Source organism: Acinonyx jubatus, chromosome D1 (genome assembly GCF_027475565.1).
Source record: "Acinonyx jubatus isolate Ajub_Pintada_27869175 chromosome D1, VMU_Ajub_asm_v1.0, whole genome shotgun sequence".
NCBI classification, from domain to species: Eukaryota; Metazoa; Chordata; class Mammalia; order Carnivora; family Felidae; genus Acinonyx; species Acinonyx jubatus.
The window spans coordinates 15349150-15368075 of NC_069390.1; the positions used below are offsets into that span (position 1 = coordinate 15349150).

Consider the following 18926-nt stretch of genomic DNA (forward strand, 5'->3'; position numbering starts at 1 on the left):
GTATTCTTGACAAAACTGAACTGACTTTGGATGAAGCCCTTGGAGCTGTGCTGGGCAAAAAAAACCCCAGTAACTGCTAGCCACAAGTAGCTATTCATACTTGCAGTGTTTCCAGTCTGCATTGAGACATGCAGGAAGTGTCCAACCCGTGCTGGATTGCTCAGACTCCATAGGAGAAAAAGAACACAAGATATCTCGTGATCTTTTCTATACACTACATTGTTCATATTTTGGGTATATTGGGTTAAATAAGACATAGTAGTAAAGTGAATTTCATCTTCTCCTTTTCGTTTGATCAATGTAGCTACTAGAAAATGTTAAAATTGCCTTTGTGATTTACATGATATTTTTATTGGGCAACACTGCTTGAAATCTAAGTACCAGTTTATAGGAAATGCAGAGAACAAACATGTGAAACGACACCATAAGGTCGCCACCATTAAAATCTAATATGTGGGTAACTCTACAAGACAAAATACTCAGTTTCTTCGATAAACAACTTGCGAGGTTAGAAAAAGAGGGTGGGAAGCCTATGGGTTAAAAGAAATCTGAGAGACATACCAACGACCTTGTTTGGATATCAGAGAAACCAGCTCCAGCAATCCACAGAAATTTGAACACCTGCTGGATATTTGATAACAAGGAAGTATTGTGTTTTTGAGAGTCCACATGGTATTGTGATTACCTTGTTTTAAGGATCCTTAATCCATAGATATACTTATTGCGATATTCACAGATGAAACAATATGATGTTGGAAATTTGCTTCCAACTAATCCATTAGGAAAAGTAATGGGGGCATGGGTGGGACAAGATCGGTCATTCACTGATAATTGTTGAAGCTGGGTGATAGTATATGGAGGGATCAGTATACTATCCTCTCTACTTTTATGTGTATTTGACAATTTCTATAGTAAATGTTTTCAGCATGGAGTGTTTAGGGAGCTGCAAGAAATTTTAAACAATACAATGTTGACATATAGCTAGGAAAGAGAAGGGAACTGACAAGAGATTAAAGTCAGCAGGAGACCAGACCACAGAAGGCCTAATAAGCACCACGAACACACACTAATACAGTTGGGTTTTACCTCCAGGGTCTGGCGCGTAACAAACTTTACTGTGCATCAGAATCACCTGGGAAGTGTAATGAAACCACATTAGTAACCACGAGTTCCTTTCATCATATGGGGTAGTGCACCTCTCCCATGCCACGCAGATGCTCCACCCCTATTTGATGGGTACGCAATTCATGACAAGTCACAGGAACCTGTTTTCCTGTCAATAGTGCTTTGTCCAAGGGGTGGAATGTGACATCAGCAGGGCCATTGAGTGTCTTTCCCCGAGATTGATATATGAACAATGGAAGAAAGAACTTCCCGTTTGGATGGCATTGAGAAGCTGGAATTCTATAAGCTTGGAAATACCAGCAGCCATCTTCGCAGACACACGGAAGACAGTTTAAAGTAGGAGAGAATGAATTACAAATATACGTAAAAAGAGCAGAGTCCATAGAGAGAAAGAGAACATTTGATCCTGACGACTGCTGTCCAATAGAAATATAATGTGAACCAGGGGCGCCTGGGTGGCTCGGTCGGTTAAGCAACCGACTTGGGCTGAAGTCATGATCTCGCGGTTCATGAGTTCGAGCCCCACCATCAGGCTCTGTGCTGACAGCTCAGAGCTTGGAGCCTGCTTCAGATTCTGTGTCTTCCTCTCCCTCTGCCTTTCTCCCCAGCTCACGTTCTGTCTCTCTCTCAAAGTGCAAGCTGCACGTGCTGTTTCAAGTTTCTAGTGTCTATGTTAAGAAAAGTAAAAGGAAACAGATGAAATTAATTTCCATGCTATATTTTATTTAATCCAATATTTCCAAAATATTAAATATTATTTTCAACATGTAATCAATATAACAGATCATAGGGGCACCTGGGCGGCTCAGTTGGTTGAGCATCCAACTTTGGCTCAGGTCATGACCTCGCAGTTCTTGGGTTCGAGCCCCATGTCGGGCTCTGTGCTGACACTGTGGAGCCCACTTCACATCCTCTGTTCCCCTCTCTCTCTCTGCCCCTCCCCTACTTGCACTCACATACACTCTCTCTCTCTCTTTCAAAAATAAATAACATTAAAAAAAAAGTTGAAAGATCATTAATGACATAGGGTTTTTTTGTTTTGTTTTGTTTTTTACAGCATAGGAAATATAGTCGATAATACTGTAATAATGTTGCGGGTGACAGATGGCAACCACACCGATGCTGGTGAGCACTGAGCAACGCACAGAATTGTCAAATCACTGGGCTATACAAGTTTTCTCTTCGTTATGCTGTCTGAAAGCCGGCATGTGTTTCACACCTCCATCACATTTCAGTTTGTGTTACCCACGTTCTAAGTGTTCAACAGCCACATGTAGCTCGTGGCTGCATTATTAGCACACCTCTAAAGCCATTCCCACTGAAGCCAGCTCTTGTTCTAATTGTGTTTTCTTAGATTCTACATCGGTCTCTTTGGCACCCAAAGTAACAGCTGAAGTTGTTTACATCTCCCCTGAGATCCAGAGTTGATACTCTGAAGTCACCTCCTTCAGGGAATTCACACCACCAAGACGTTATGTCCCCTGCCCTAAATCAACCCAGGGCCCAGTAACAGACTACCAGGTACAGTTGCTAACCCCCAAAGGCCACCTGATTTATTCAAACTAGCTAGTCCTAAACTGCCTTGCCTGTCCCGCAGGAATCCCAACAAAGGCTGTGGTCTACGCCCCCTCAACGATCCCACTCCACCCCCGCTCCCTTCCACCTCGTGCTTCCCCAAATGGTCCTGTGTGGCATAGCATACCCTCTCCTCTTAGGTAATTAATTAATACTTTAGTCTTTCAATGGTATTGACGTCTCCACATCATCATTTAGTTACCTCCATAAATTAAAATCTCACATATAATTGAGATCATTTTACCCCCTAAACTTCCTTGTCAGAGGAAATAATAGATTCCTTTTTTGACCTAAGCTAGTTTGAGATGAGTTACTGTCACTTACCAACCTAAAGAATTCAGGCTAACATAGGCAGATCCCCAGGTTCTAACCTAAACTCTACAAACTACATCTGAATACAATGCTTCTTATATAGCTGGCATAGACCTCAGGCAGGAGTTTGGGAACCCTCATTGTGGGCCAAAAGGCCACAGCAAGTTCTTAAGTAGATGAAATGAAATGATCAGATTTGCGTTTTAGGACAATCCCTTCTGGCAGTTGGTTTGGAAGACGGTCCAAGAGGGCAAGAGATGAGAGCAAGGCCGCTTTACAGGCCCCATGGGGCCGCACACCGATTGGTGGTGTGCATTCCCCGAGCGTGCCCGCCATTCCCAGGCCACTGGGTGTAAAAGGAAAAGGAAGGGATGTGGGCATTTGCTGACATTCCCTTTGTGCTGCTTGCCCAGGAGGGCGTATTTTTGGGAAGGGGTGTGTTCTGAGAGTAGGGAGGAAGTCGCCACCCCATTGGAAAGAATCTGCCACCCTGCCTTCCAGCTGAAATATCAGATAGAGTCTGTTCTTCTCCATGGGCGGCAGGGAACGGAATGGCCAAGGGTTTTTTTTTGTTTTTGTTGTTGTTGGTTTTTTTTTTTTTTTTTTTTTTTTTGAGAGAGAGAGGTTATATGAAAGAACACGATGTCTTAGGCTCACAAAGGGAAAAAAGATAAGGGAAAAGTGGCAAGTTAGAAACTCCATTGTGTATGTTATCTCTGTTATTTTAGATTAAGAAAAAGCAAATATGGCAGATGGGGTTTACCATTTCTGCCAGCCTGGTCCAAAACTGTTGCTTTTATCCTTTTTCCTTGGTTTTGCATTTTGGCAGAGGCTCTCCCTGGGAATTTTCTGGTGCTCAGCACCACATTGCCTTGCTAAGGAAGAGATCGGAAGGCCCACTGGGTGAAGCAAGGGACTGCTGCAAAAAAAACAAAAAAACGAAAACATAAAAAACATCTCCCTAAACTCTAGAGACACTTGGAAACCTTTGGCATGCAGGTGCTTAAAAACACTTTCTTTTCCAGGGGGTATATGAAAAATAGGATTGGCGTTGCTGCAAATGGAAAGATAATGGAGAGGTTGAGCATATCCAGGGAGGGCAGCAAGCTGGCTCCCGAGAAGCCCCACTACTCTGGTGAATACAGTCCAGGCCACGTCTGTCCTCAGCCCCAGCCATTCAGAATCCAGATCTTATCAGCACCCCAGGGCAGCCTTAGCTCTTAGAAGCAGATACACATTACCTAAGCTTGTAAAACTAATGGATAAAACTAGAATTCCAATTCATTAAACAGTAGACTTTGAACAGTAGATTTGCTAAGGCTCAGACACTTAGTGTACCCAAGCTTTAGCATATAATCAGAGTAGTAAAAGTAACAATAGAAGCTAACGTTTGCCAGGCTCCTCCTATGTGCCAGTCACCGCGCTAATGCTTTACGTGAGTTTTTTCACTTACTTTGAAATAGGTACTTGTATTGTCCTCAAATTACAGATGAAAAAATTGAGGCACAAGGAAGTTATGCTTAATTTGCCCAAGGTCGTATGTCGACTCCCCCATCTGACCCTTGAACTAGAACTGAACAGGACAGAAAGTTGACAGAAAACTTGAATGAGAGGCTCTGTAAGCACAAGCATTGTTGCTTTGGGGTACAGGTAGAGCACACTATGCCCCCACACCCCCGCCCAGGCCCAGCCCTGCTCCTCACTCACAAGACACGTGACTTTAGAAGCCTGAGGAAGAAGCGTTGGCACACTCTTGGTACTTCTTACATTGAGTCCCTTCAACTTTGGCCACAGTAATGGTCCAGTGAGATTGCCACGCAGGCCCAAATGCCCGTGTCAGCATGACCAAGGCATTCTCTCCCTGAAGACAGACCCCCAGGGGACACCAAATTTTAACTCACTGGAGAGTCACTTCCTCAGGACACCTCCTCTGACATCCTCCTCCCTTCCTCATTTGCCATCTTGCCACAATATACACAGCACCCTCCGCTTCTGGTTTTAGCGCTTATCAAATCGGAGTTGAAGAAATGTGTTGACCGTCTACCCCTCCTCTGCTGGACTGCCAGCCCCATGAAAGGAACCACGTCTGTTGTTAGCCTCTGCTCCAACCCCACACCTCATATGATGACCGGGCATAACAAACAATAAATAATATTCCTCTGCTCCTGAGGACAGTCAAGCTTCTCGAGTCACCTTCAGAACCTACTCGCTCTCCTGCTTGCTCCGATCTGGTGACCCTCCGCCATTCTGCTGGCGTCACCACCACCTCCACGAGCCAATTCCAACAGATACTCTCAGTCTTGCTTTACTAGATCTCAGAGCAGCTCTTGACAGGTGACCACTCTCTCTGGTTTAAAATGCTTTCCTCTAGGGGCACCAGGGTGGCTCAGCTGGTTAAGCATCTGACTTTTGATTTCTGCTCAGGTCATGATCCCAGGGTCAGGAGATCGAGCCCCGCGTCAGGCTCCATGCCCAGTGTGGACCCTGCTTAAGGTTCTCTCTCTCCCTCTACCACTTCCCCTCCCCCACCCTGCCACACTCTCTCAAAAAAAAATTCTTTCCTTTAGGGGCTCCTGGACGACTCAGTCAGAAGAGCGTGCAATTCTTGGTCTTGGGGTTGTGAGTGTGAGCCCCAGGTTGGGTGTAGAGATTACTTTTTTAAAAAATCTATCTATCTATCTATCTATCTATCTATCTATCTATCTATTAGCACCTGGCTGGCTCAGTCAGTGGAGCATGTGATTTATCTCGGGATTGGGTGTTCAAGCCCCACACTGGGTATAGAGATTACTTAGAAATAAACATTTTTGGGTACCTAAGTGGCTCAGTCAGTTAAGCATGCCACTCTTGATTTCCACTCAGGTCATGATCTCATGGTTCATGAATTCAAGCCCCATGTTGGACTCTGAGCTGACAGCATGGAACATGATTGGGATTCTCTCTCCTCTCTCTCTGCCCCTCCTCAGCTTGTGTTTTCTCTCTCTCTCTCTCTCTCTCTCTCAAAATAAATAAATAAGCTTTAAAAAATTTTTTAATCTTTAAAAATAAATTCATTAAATCCTTTCCTCTAAACACAACGGGAGGCCACTTCACACCCATTAGTATGGCTATTATTTTTTTTCAGGATGGCCATTATTTTTTTTAAAAGCATTTTTTAAACAGAATATCAGCGTTGATGAGGATGTGGAGAAATCGAAACCCTCGTGCGCTGGTGCAGTTGCTGTAGAAAATAGGACGGTGGCTCCTCAAGAAATTAATCATAGAATTACCAGATGATCCAGTAATTCCGCTTCTTCATATATAACCCCCCAAAAAAGTCAAAGCAGGGTCTCAAAGAGATATTTGTATGCCTATATTCATAGCAGTCTTATTCACAATAACCTAAAGGTGGAAGCCACCCAAGTTATCCTTCAACAGATGAATGGATAAACATTGTGTGTGTATGTGTATATATATATATATACACACACATACATATATATATATGCATACAATGGAATATTTAAAACAAATTTTTTAATATAAAAACATTTTTATTGAGGTGGCTGGGTGGCTCAGTCAGTTGAGTGTACAACTTCAGCTCAGGTCATGATCTCACGGTGAGTTCAAGCCCCATGTCAGGCTCTGTGCTGACAGCTCAGAGCCTGGAGCCTGCTTCTGATTCTGTGTCTCCCACTCTCTGCCCCTCCTCTCCTCACGCTCTGTCTCTCTCTGTCTCTGAAAAATAAATTAACCTTAAAAATTTTTTTTTAAATATTTTTATTAAAAAAAATTTTTTTTAAGTTTATTTATTTCAAAAGAGAGACAGAGAGGGTGTCAGCAGGGGAGAGGCAGAGAAAGAAAAAGAGAGAGAGAGAGAGAGAGAGAGAGAGAGAGAGAATCCCAAGCAGGCTCCACACTGACAGTGCAGAGCCCAATGCAGGGCTCAAACTCACAAACCATGAGATCATGACCTGCGCCAAAATCAAGAGTCTGTCACTTAACCGACTGAGCCACCCAGGAGCCCCTAAATATAAAAATATTTTTAGGGGTGCCTGGGTGGCTCAGTCGGTTAAGCGTCCGACTTCGGCTCAGGTCATGATCTCACGGTTCGTGAGTTCAAGCCCCGCATCCAGCTCTGAGCTGACAGCTCACAGCCTGGAACCCACTTCAGATTCTGTGTCTCCCTCTGTCTGCCCCTCCACTGCTTGCACTCTGTCTCTTGCATTGTCTCAAAAATAAATAAACATTAAACAAAATTTTAATAAATAATTAAAATAAAAATACTTTTAAAAGCTTTTAAAAAGGAAGGAAACTGATAAATGCAAGACATGGATAAACCTTGAAGGCATTATACTAAGTGAAATAAGCGAGTAACAAAAAAGGCAAACGCTGTATGATTTCACTCATATGAGATACCTAGAGTAGTCAGTCATAGAGACAAACAGTAGAGTGGTGGTTGCCTGGGGTAGCAGTGAAGGGAGGATGGAGAGTTGTTTAATGAGTAGAGTCTCAGTTTGGGAAGACAAAGAAAGTTCTGGAGATGGACAATGGTGACGGTTGCAAAACAATGTGAGTGTACTTAATGCCACTGAACTGTCTATGTTAAAATGGTTTTACGTCATATATATATGTATACGTATACATACATATACATATATATGTGTATATACACATATGTATATACATAAGCTTTATGAGCAACATGGGGCTTGAACTTACAACCCTGAAATCGAGAGTCACATAGGAGCACCTGGTGGCTCAGTCGGTTGAGTATCTGACTTTGGCTCAGGTCATGATCTCAAGGTTCGTGAGTTTGAGCCCCACATCGGGCTTGCTGCTGGCAGTGTGGAGCCCACTTTGGATCTTCTGTCCCCTTCTCTCTCTGTCCCTCCCCTGCTCACACACTCTCCCTCAAAAATAAATAAACATTAAAAAAAAAAAAAGTCACATGCTCCACTGACTGATCCAGCCAGGTGCCCCTGTTACATATTTTTTACCACAACAAAAAATGCTTTCCCAGCATGCCTGGGTGGCTCATTCGGTTAAGTGTCCGACTTCGGCTCAGGTCATGATCTCATGGTTCGTGGGTTCGAGCCCTGCATTGGGCTCTGTGCTGACAGCTCAGAGCCTGCAGCCTGCTTCAGATTCTGTCTCCGGATCTCCCTGCCCCTCCCCCATTTGTGCTCTGTCTCTAAAATAAATAAACATTTTTTAAAAATTTTTTTACATGCTTTCTCTCGCAGCTTCTATTATACTTCATGCTCTTGGCTTCTCCTTTCCTACCTTCTTAGTCTCCTAGTCAAGCCATTTCTTAGTCTCCTAGTCAATTCCTTCTCTACCTGGATGAGAAATGCTGTAGTCCTTCCTTCCTTCCTTCCTTCAACAAATATTTGAGTGTCTACTGTATGCTAGGACTAAGCAGTGAACAAGAGACACAAAGTTTCTCCTATGGACCATATATTCTTACTACATAGGTAATAATCTAGAAACAAATAAGTAAGTAAATATGTAGCATGTTAGATGATCATAAGAGATAGATAGATAGATAGATAGATAGATAGATAGATAGATGAAGCAGGTTAAGGGAAATTGGAAGAGTCAAGGATAGAGGTTGCTATTTCTTTACAGGATGCTCTGTTAAGGTTACATTTGAGCAGTGAAATGTAGGTGGTGGGGAAGCAAACAATGCTGTTATATGGAAAAGCTTTCTAAGCAGATCACAGTGCAAAGGCCCTGAGGCAGAACAGAGTGCTTGAAGGATAGCAAAGGGCCCAGGGTGATGGAAGCAGAATGAGATGAGTGTGTACTCCAGGAGGTAATGGGGCTGGGGATATAGGTCATAAACAGCCTGAGAGACAGTTTCAGTCTGATTGAGAAGAGAAGCAAATAGAGGAATGACATGACCTGACAAATGTTCTGACAGGACCATTCTGGTTGCAGAGTTAAGAATAAACTAGAGGAGGGGGACGCCTGGGTGGCTCAGTCGGTTAAGCGTCTGACTTCAGCTCAGGTCATGATCTCACAGTTCATGGGTTCGAGCCCTAGGTCCGGCTCTGTGCTGACAGCTCAGAGCCTGCAGCCTGCTTCAGATTCTGTGTCTCTGTCTCTCTGCCCCTCCCCTGCTTACACCCTGTCTTTCTCTGTCTCTCAAACATAAATTAAAATGTCAAAAAAAAAAAAAAAAGAAGAAGAAAAGAAAGAAAGAATACACTGGAGGGTGGCACCTGGGTGGCTCAGTCAGTTAAGCATCTGCCTCTTGGTTTCAGCTCAGGTCACGATCTCAGGGTTCCTGGATTTGAGCCCTGCGTAGGGCTCTGTACTGACAGTGTGGAGCCTACTTGGGATTCTCTCTGCCTCTCTCTCTGCCCCTCTCCCCCTCTCAAAATAAATAAATAAACTTTAAAAAAGAATAAACTAGAGGAGGGAAGGGTGGAAGAGCTACTGTAATAATCCAGGGGAGAGGAGAAGATGGCTTGGACAAGAGAGGCAGTGGCAGACATAATAACAAGTGGAAAATTAAGGAGCTCTCCTGGAGGGAGGATTTATTGACCGACTGGATATAGGATGTGAGAAAAAGAGGAGTGATCAGGTAACTCAAAGTCTGGGGTTTGAGCAACTGGAGGATGGAGATGCCATTTGCAGAGTTAGAGAAGACCAGGAGGGTGAAGGTCAAGGTTGGGCTTTGAGCATTTGGTCTGAGATACCTATCGGATATTCAACTGGAGACAGCTGGACACATGGACCTAGAGTCCAGCACAGACATAGAACTTGGAGGTCCAATCCTGGGTCCTCCCTCCTCTTCCTCTTCACCCTGTATATGATCTCACCCATTTCCTCAGCTTTCCATACCACCTGTAGGCCTCATGGGCATTTGTTCTCTGCTGGTATTTAAATGTAAGACAGCACCATGTGACGTTGCCTCCCTTCCCTGAAAGTTCTACGTGTGAGGTAACTGGCAGTTTCACTACCCCCATTGTGCGCTCTAGTGAAGTTGGCAATCGCTAACAGACATGTGCCATCATGCAGCTGTACAAAAAAACAAAGATCACATTTTTTGGGGGTTCCTGACTGTCCAGGACTTTTTTCAGAAGTTCCCTGTAGAATTTTCAGAACAAAAATAGGTGTGAACTGTGTGCACTTTGGAAAGGAATGAGTTGGCCACTGTAGGGCTAAGATTGGTATTGTTCGCAGAATGAAATTCCTGTTCACTGATGTTGTTTTGGGTTGGGCTGACCTTACGAACTGGATTTCTTTTCAGATGGGTGTATTTTTCCTTATTGCAAATTTCCTTCAATTCATCAGCAGAAATTCTAGCCACTTTGCTGGGAGCTTGTGACCCTGGGTTGGACGGCTTAGGTATTCGCCTTTTGACAAATGCTTATTTATTTATTTTTTTGGACTTTCTGCTTGGCACTTCCCGCTTTCCCCCTGGTGACCTTTTCTGGCACTACTTTCTGGTTTCATCCCCTACAAATCACTTCCTTTGGGTCACTTGAGTCTTTCTCCCATAGGAGAGTCTAATCATTTTCAACAACAAAGTTGAAAAAGACCTTCCTAGATTCCTGCCCTACCATTCATTCAGCGATTCCTGGGTTTCGTGACTTGGGTGAAATTCACACATCCATTGCTATATTTATCCATACTAAGAATTGCCATGGTGCTCAAAAGGGCACTGCATTTTCTAATACAATCTACACAGTACCTTGGGTAATTTGTGGCAGGCCCCAAGGTTCTCTTGTGGCCTGAGAGAACTCATTTTCTCTGGATTTGCCTGTCCATAAAGGTTTACTTATTTACCTATAATCTATCTTCCTGCAAGAAGAATGTATGGCTACTTATAAAAATGTAAGCACTGTAGCAAAATAGAATAAATTTGAGATGAGAAACATACAGCAAAGGGAGAAGTAGGATACAAGTCATGAAGTCTCTGCTAAAGATGGATCAGAGTCTGGGGCGCCTGGGTGGCGCAGTCGGTTAAGCGTCCGACTTCAGCCAGGTCACGATCTCGCGGTCCGCGAGTTCGAGCCCCGTGTCAGGCTCTGGGCTGATGGCTCAGAGCCTGGAGCCTGTTTCTGATTCTGTGTCTCCCTCTCTCTCTGCTCCTCCCCCGTTCATGCTCTGTCTCTCTCTGTCCCAAAAATAAATAAACGTTGAAAAAAAAAAATTAAAAAAAAAAAAAAAGATGGATCAGAGTCTCCTGATAAGCAACACAAAGAGAGAAACATTATATAATGAGCTATAAAATGCGCAGAGCCCCTAACGGATAAAAAACACCAGCTGTATAGGATGAGCACAATTGCACTGTCTCCCAGGGGTCCACCCGAAGGACTTTAGAAAACAGTGTCCTACTGTCTTTCTCAAAGTGCAGTGAAGGATCTCATGGGACCTCCTTGTAATACCAAAGCACCAGTTAGCAGAGCTATTTCTACCTGAGGCTACAAAAACATGATTAACCTCCTCTGACACTACCAGAGGGTGAAGAACGAATGGAATGACCTCCATAGAAATGCTGTGAGGGCCTCAGGGAAGAGAAATGAGAAAAGGGTCTGGTGACAGTTCTCTGATTTTTAGGGCACTGTAAGAATGCCAAACACCACTCAGGAGCTGAGGATTTGATCAGATCTGCTACCAGGGCCATGATACCAAAGAACCTGTTTATCAAATTTAGTGATCTGAATGCCATGGTGACCGCCCCCCTCCCTTCTTTTGTCCCCCCAGAAGGAAAGTGGGATAGGAGGAAGCAGTCTTGAGAGGCTGAGGGAGAGCCCCAAGAAGGGATGTGAAAGAGGGCCTCACTTAAATAGGGCTGGATGAACTTCTGTGGGTTGCTTTGGCCCCATACTGACTTTTATTGGGTTTTTTTTTTAGCTTTTAATGAAATTCAGGTGAGTCTGTTGTACATTGTCTAGCGAGGATGGTAATGGTAGATGTTAGATTTGGTTTATTCACAGTCCAAGTTCACACAGCATCTTTTTCACTAAAACTTGCTTTAGCTTCTTCCTATCTGGGCGTGTCAGTCTAAATTTCATGATATAACTCAGGAAATGGAAAAATGGTTTTCAACTAGCCGGGAAAAAATGAATTTAGATCAGCGAAACTCAACTCTTGTAGCCATGATTTAATTGTTGCTAATGTGAAGTTAAAAGTGTTCTCATTCTTAAGCTTAAATCAGCATGTAATTGACACACGAATTTTCATAACTGGCCTGTGAAATGTACAAGGGGGATCCAAATGAACCCAAGAAAGGAAGGCTCGTATGTTTCTTTGCATTAAGAAAGAATGGAGGGGCGCCTGGGTGGCTCAGTCGGTTAAGCGTCAACTTCGACTCAGGTCATGATCTCACAGTTCGTGGGTTCGAGCCCTACACTGGGCTCTGTGCTGACAGCTCAGAGCCTGAAGCCTGCTTCAGATTCTGTGTCTCCCTCTCTCTCTCTGCCCCTCCCCTGCTCACGCTCTCTTTCTCAAAAATAAAATAAACATTAAAAAACTTTTTAGAAAAAAAAGAAAGAATGGAGGAGAGGGGAAGGAATGAAAATTCTGAAATACTGACAAATATTAATCATCAAAAATTAAAAGTCCCTCAAAAGGAAGGATAATAATAGCTTTCTCTGAATCACCATTCAATCTGCACAGTATATCATCACCAACAGGAATCTTGCACTTACACGGTGGGGGCTTGCGGGGGGTGGGGGGGAGGGAGGGCAGGAAGCATTTTTTTTCTAACTTCTTTTTCAGACTAATGACTACCTTAATCTCCAGTATGGTAATTCAATATCATCTAGAGTTGAGACAAATACTTCTGTATAGGCTAAGTTATGCTAATAAATTTATTTAAAAAAGAATAAAAAGTTTCAAAAGTATGTGTTACCAAACTTAGAAATTGGAAGAAAAAAAAAAGTAAGACTTTCAAAACTATATGTTACTAAAAATAACACTGACCCTTGATATTTGTCTGAAGAATCCTCTGGAGAGAAAAGGATTTCATCCATTGGAGATAAATGGGGCCAACTCATCCGTGATCTTTGGTTTAATTAGCTAAACTCTTCCAGATGGAGGACATTCAAAGCAAAGGAATATTTCTGAGCCCCCTGGAATTGTTAATAAGCATAACAATATGTTACATGTACAAGAAAATATGTGTCTTTTATCTTTGTCTTTAAAGGGCAAATGAGGAAGTACTTGGTAGCATTATGATTTTCAGTTTGATTACTGAAAAAGAAATGCCCGAATTTTATTCAATGCTGAACAAACAAACTGAGTATTTGCTTTACTCCTATGCTAACCATGGGGCCGGGGGTGGTGGATGAGACAAGCCCCCGGCCCTATGGAATCCACCATTTAAGTAGAGGATACGTTCCAGTGCCTGGCGCAATGTTAAGGGCTGGATAACTATTTGTTGAATAAAGAAATGAATGATGTAGACGTTTGTATAAGGAATCGCATTAATAAAGGTCTGAACAAGTTACTGTGGTCAGAGGAGAGCGTGGGGGACCTCAAGCTGTCAGAGAAGGCTTCACAGAGAAGGTTGTCAGGAACACAAAAGACTTCCAGACACAGAAAACAGCATGCTTAACAGCATGGAGAGAAGAAAAGAGTAACATGTATTTAGGCAACAGCTAGTAATTTGGTGTGGCTGGAGCATAATGTGTATATACAATGTGCCTGGAAGATAGTGAGACCACAGAAATGGGCTGGGGCTCATTTAAAGAGGACCCTGAAAGCCAAAGGTTAGACTTGATCCTTGAGTACGTTAATGGAATTTTAGAAAGATAATAGAAGACACAGTATGGAGTATGTATAGAAGTGAGAAGGAAGTAAAGGATACCAAAGGCTAAGAGCCTTGTTTGTGACTGGCACTAGGATGGGTCCAGCACATATTTACATTAAATCTCATTTAATCCTTGGAATACTCTGAGTGAGTAGAAAATACTATCCTAATTTTCTGGGGGGGGGGGGGGGTACTCAGAGAGGTTAAGCAACTCTCCATAGCTCACAGAGCTAATAAAAGATGGAGCTAGGATTCGAAATCAAGGCAAGAATCTCGGAGAGTGAAAACGCCATTGGACCTATACGAATTAGTATCAGGAAAAATAGACACTGGAAGTTTGGAGAAAGTTAGCAAGTATTAAGAAAGACGCACATGCAAGACACAGAAAGAAAAGCATGACTATACAAAAGGATATTTACAGTAAGGGAGATACAACACAGGAAGTGGGAAGATAATCATAGAAAAACCACAACATGTGTTTTTAAAATGCAAAGCCCTGGGGAGGAGAAAGCAAACGATACAATAATGCCATTCACTCTGGCCTCCTGTGCATTTGGTTTGGCTCTTTACTTTTTTTTTTTTTTTAACTTTAAACAATTTGTTATGAGAGTAACAAAGATACAGCTCATGATCTTGCAACTCTAATGCCCTAAATCAGAAACAGATGGTACCTAGTGTACCCTGTTTCCTAGAAACAGCAGAATTTTGAGGACAACACCCTCCGTGCACCGCACCACTGATTTCAGTTCCTTCACAAAGACTAATACACGGCTAAATAATGTGGTTGCTGGGCATTGTATTGAAACATCTGTTTTTCTTGCTCGAGAACCTTCTTGAAGGTCAAAACTTCTCTCTGTTTTTATTGTGTTTTTTTTTTAATTTCAAAAGTAATCCATTCTTATCATTTCTGAACATGGAAGAAAATTAAAGTCCCCTGTAATCCTTCTACCTTGCAATAACCAATGACCACTTTAACATTTTGACAACATTCTTCTGGTTCTTTTTCTACGCATACACGGGCATAAATACACACACATGAACAAACTTTATAGAAAATAGGATGTATACAAATTGTCTTCTGATCTGTTTTGTTCATTGGATATATCATTAATGTTTTTTTTCCATATCCCCAAATATTTATGATGACCACTAGTATTCCATCATATCATATAAATTAATTTATTTAACCAATCTATTTTTCATCCAACAAATTCTGTTCATGGAACACCCACTTTATGTCAGAACTGTGCTTGGTACTGGGTGCACAGTGGGGAGTGAAACAGTCAAAATTCCCGCCTTCATGGAGTATACTGTCCTGTTACTGATGTGTAGCTTATTTGAGAACTTTTTTTAAGTAGGTTCCATACCCAGCATGGAGCCCAACGTAGGGCTTAAACTCAGGACCCTGAGATCAAGAACTGGGCTGAGGTCGAGTCCAACACTTAACCAACCGAGCTACTCAGGCACCCTGCTTATATTAGAACTTACATTATTAGAAAATTGCACAGTGAAACCTGGCAAATGCTACCTCTACTGGGTGGTTAAGGTTAACATCATTGGTGAAAACTCATGTAGACAGTTTGTCCCCAGCTTAATAACTAAAACCCCCGTTTAATAATGATTTTTTTTTTAATCAAGAGACATGCTACAAAATATCTGACCAGTGCTCCTCAGAACTGTCAAGGTCATCAAAAATAAGGAAAATCTGGGGCGCCTGGCTGGCTCAGTTGGTAAGAGCATGCAACTCTTGATCTTGTAAGTTCGAGCCCCACATTGGGTGTGGAGATTACTTAAAAATAAAGTATTTAAAGGGACACCTGGGTGGCACAGTTGGTTAAGCGTCTGACTTTTGCTCAGGTCATGATCTCGAGGTTCGTGAGCCCTCACAGCCGGCTTTCTGCTGTCAGCGCGGCATCTGCTTTGGAAAATCAGTCTCCTTCTCTGCCCTTCTCTCTCTCAAAAATAAATAAACCTTAAGAAATGTTTTAAAAAATAAAATCTTTATGGGGCACCTGGGTGGCTCAGTCGGCTAAGTGTCTGACTTCAGCTCAGGTCATGATCTCACAGTTCGTGGGTTTGAGCCCTGCATTGTGCTCTGTACTGACAGCTCAGAGCCTGGAGCCTGCTTTGGATTCTGTGTCTCCCTCTCTCTCTGCCCTTTCCCTCTCACACTGTGTGTGTCTCTCTCTCAAAAATAAACATTAAATTTTTTTTAAAAGAAAAAATAAAATCTTTAAAAAAAATAAGGATAGTCTGGCAAACTCTTACAGTCTTGAGGAACCTAGGAAGACATGACAACTAAATGTAATAACGTAGTGTTCTGGATAGAATCCCAGAACAGAAAAAGAATAGTAGGTTAGGGGTACCTGGGTGGCTTAGTCGGGTAAGTGTCTGACTTTGGCTCAGGTCATGATCTCGTAGTCCATGAGTTTGAACCCTCATTGGGCTCTGTACTGACAGCTCAGAGCCTGGAGCCTCCTTCAGATTCTGTGTCTCCTTCTCTCTCTGCCCTTTCCCTGCTCACACTCTGTCTTTCTCTCTCTCTCAAAAATAAATAAACATAAAAAAAAAAATTAAAGAAAAGTAGCTTAAAATTAAGGAAATATGAATACAGTATGGATTTTAGTTAATAAAATGAAATCAATAGTGGTTCATTAGTTGTGATGAATGTAATATGCGAATAGCAGTTGTTAACAATGAAGGAAATGAGGAGGAAGGATGGATGGAGTACAGAAGAACTCTCGGTACTATCTTTGCAACTTCTCTGTGTATCTAAAACCATGCTAAAATTAAAAGTTTATTAAAAATAAACACTGTGACAGTCATCCTTGCTTATTGAAGCACATCTCTGATTGCTTCCTTTGGATAAAGCCCCAAGAGTGAAATTGCTGAGCCAAAGTATATACAAATTCTTATTTAGTAGAGATTAATTTTACAGTGTTATATATAGATGTTTTGCTGACTTTCTGAAGACGGGTTAGCCTTATGCCTTTATCCCTGCGTTTTCCTAGCTGGAGATCCAGGAGCTGGAAGAAAACCTAAGAGACCATGAATCCCAACTACCTCATGTTATAGATGAGAAGGAGTCAAGTGACTTGCCCAGGGTTGAGCGCCTTGTTAACAGTGGGAAGTAGAACTCGTATCCCTGCAGACTGTCATCTGGGCTGGGCTGGGCTGTCCATGAGCATGTGCAAAAGAAATAAAGTTTTCTGACTCATAGTGGAATCAGTGATCAACAACCAGACCTGCCTCTATTTTCTGTAGGTAAACATAAGGGTTTGCTTCCTTTGTTTTGGACACAGTTGCTAGGAACGAAAAGGATTTTTAAAGTTTCAGAATAGATTTATTTTTATTATTTTTTAATGTTTATTTATTTGAGAGAGAGAGAGAGAGAGAGAGAGAGAGAGAGAGAGAGAGAGAGACTGCTGGCGGGGCGGGGGAAGGGCAGAGAGAGAGGGAAACACTGAATCCGAAGCAGGCTCCAGGCTCTGAGCTGTCAGCACAGAGCCGAACATGGGGCTCAAACTCACGGACCATAAGATCGTGACACTTAACCGACTGAGCCACCCAGGTGCCCCTTAAAGAATGGATTTAGACACAACTAATAGAATTGCTTGACTCAATCCCTGGGCAAATTATTTTTCCTTTCTGAGCTATTGCTTCCCAATCAGAACAATCAGAATTCCAACACCTACTACGGCCTCAATCTTCTGAGAGGGACCTCGTAGAAACTAAGTAGCTAGAGCAGATTATCTGCAGGAGCCTTAGAAAGAGAAATGTCATTTAAGGAAAAGGCATTTGAATGAGAACAAAGGGCACAGTTTCTGTTAAGCAGTCTGTCATATCCCAAGAAAGTTCATTTCCTTGCCTGGTATGGTCTCTAGACAAGGAAAATCCCAGACTTGGCATTGGTAAGGAAGAAGAGGGCGATAGGAAGGAAGGGAGAGAATTGTTAGACTTCTTGGCTGGAAATCAGAAACAAATAGTTCCCGAGCCTGGCATTGTCAGGGGCCAGCGTCAGGACCAGCCCAAGAAGGCAGACGAGGAACATTACCGGTCCTGACTTGGCTCCACACACCGTTACTCAACAGAAAGTGGTGCGTAAGCAGGATTCTGGAGGATGCAAGAGAAATGTAAACAATCACTGGGTGCGGACCTGCGGTTGCCTATAGAAGCTTTGCCAGGCCCGAGATTGCAGGAGTACATTTTGACTTTTAATTCCCAGACATTCTTCCAGGATTTGGGCAATGACAAAGGCGAGCTAAAACAAACTAAAGGCTGGGAATTAGGAAAGCACTGGCCTCTAATCTCAAACTGGAGCCTCTAATCATAGTCCTAACCCTCGCTCAGGTTAGCGAGCATCTTTGCTCTGCAACATGGAAATGACTTATTTTATTTGCCTATAAACATCTGTCAGCACCTGCACTGAATTGAAACTTGGCAGACAAAATGAGGAAGGGGCAACACTTCTAAAAACTCTTCCTATTTTTATGATTTGAACCGTTTCCGTCTTTGAAACAGTAGAACAGGAGAAAGACATTAGATAACTTTCAGGATCAGATAAAAGGAGGAAAGAATTAAACAGATGGCAAGAATCTCCCATTATTATTTATTGCAGTCATGATTTTGCAGACATGCAAAGATGTGGGCAGTTTGATTGGCACTGCTTGTGACTGTGCAGCAGAAAAAGAAGTGACGGCCCTGAGTTTCGAGAGAGGACAGGATGAGGGGCACCTGGGTGGCTCAGTCGATTGAGTGTCCGACTCTCGATTTCAGCTCAGATCATGATGTCTCAGTTCATGGCACCGAACCCCACATCATGCTCTGCGCTGACAGCGTGGAGCCTGCTCGGCATTCTTTCATTCCCTCTCCCTCTGCCCCTCTCCTCTGCTCGTGCTTTCTCGGTCTCTCTCTCTCTCTCTCTCTCAAAATAAATAAATAAACACTTTTAAAAAGGGGGGTGGGGAACAGGATGAGATGGGAGCATCTGGGTGTGATCTCAAAAGAGTCCAGAACTAAATGAAAATCTATACTTTAAAATGTGGATTTCTAGCTTAACTGTATTGTGTGCTTTTACCTACAAAAGTAGTTCTGGGCTCTATTCATGCAAATAAAAACTCTTTACTGGATCAGCTTTGATCTTGGTCGGTAAGGTCAATATTAA

At 42.7% G+C, this 18926-nt stretch overlaps 1 long non-coding RNA gene across 6 annotated transcripts in view; it reads right to left on the bottom strand.

Annotated features, from left to right (window-relative positions):
• The window catches only part of LOC106978010 (uncharacterized), a 65797-nt gene that overhangs the window by 33353 nt on the left and 13518 nt on the right, over positions 1-18926 (bottom strand). For 3 of the 6 annotated variants that reach the window (XR_008290339.1, XR_008290340.1, XR_008290337.1), the window contains 4 exons: positions 16826-16936; positions 16129-16301; positions 12934-13082; positions 318-3931 (listed from right to left, as the gene is read on the bottom strand). This is a non-coding gene — a long non-coding RNA (uncharacterized LOC106978010). Of the gene's footprint in view, positions 1-317; positions 3932-12933; positions 13083-16128; positions 16302-16825; positions 16937-18926 lie in introns of those variants that run through there. The other 3 variants (XR_008290341.1, XR_008290338.1, XR_008290342.1) reach the window with 3 other exon arrangements.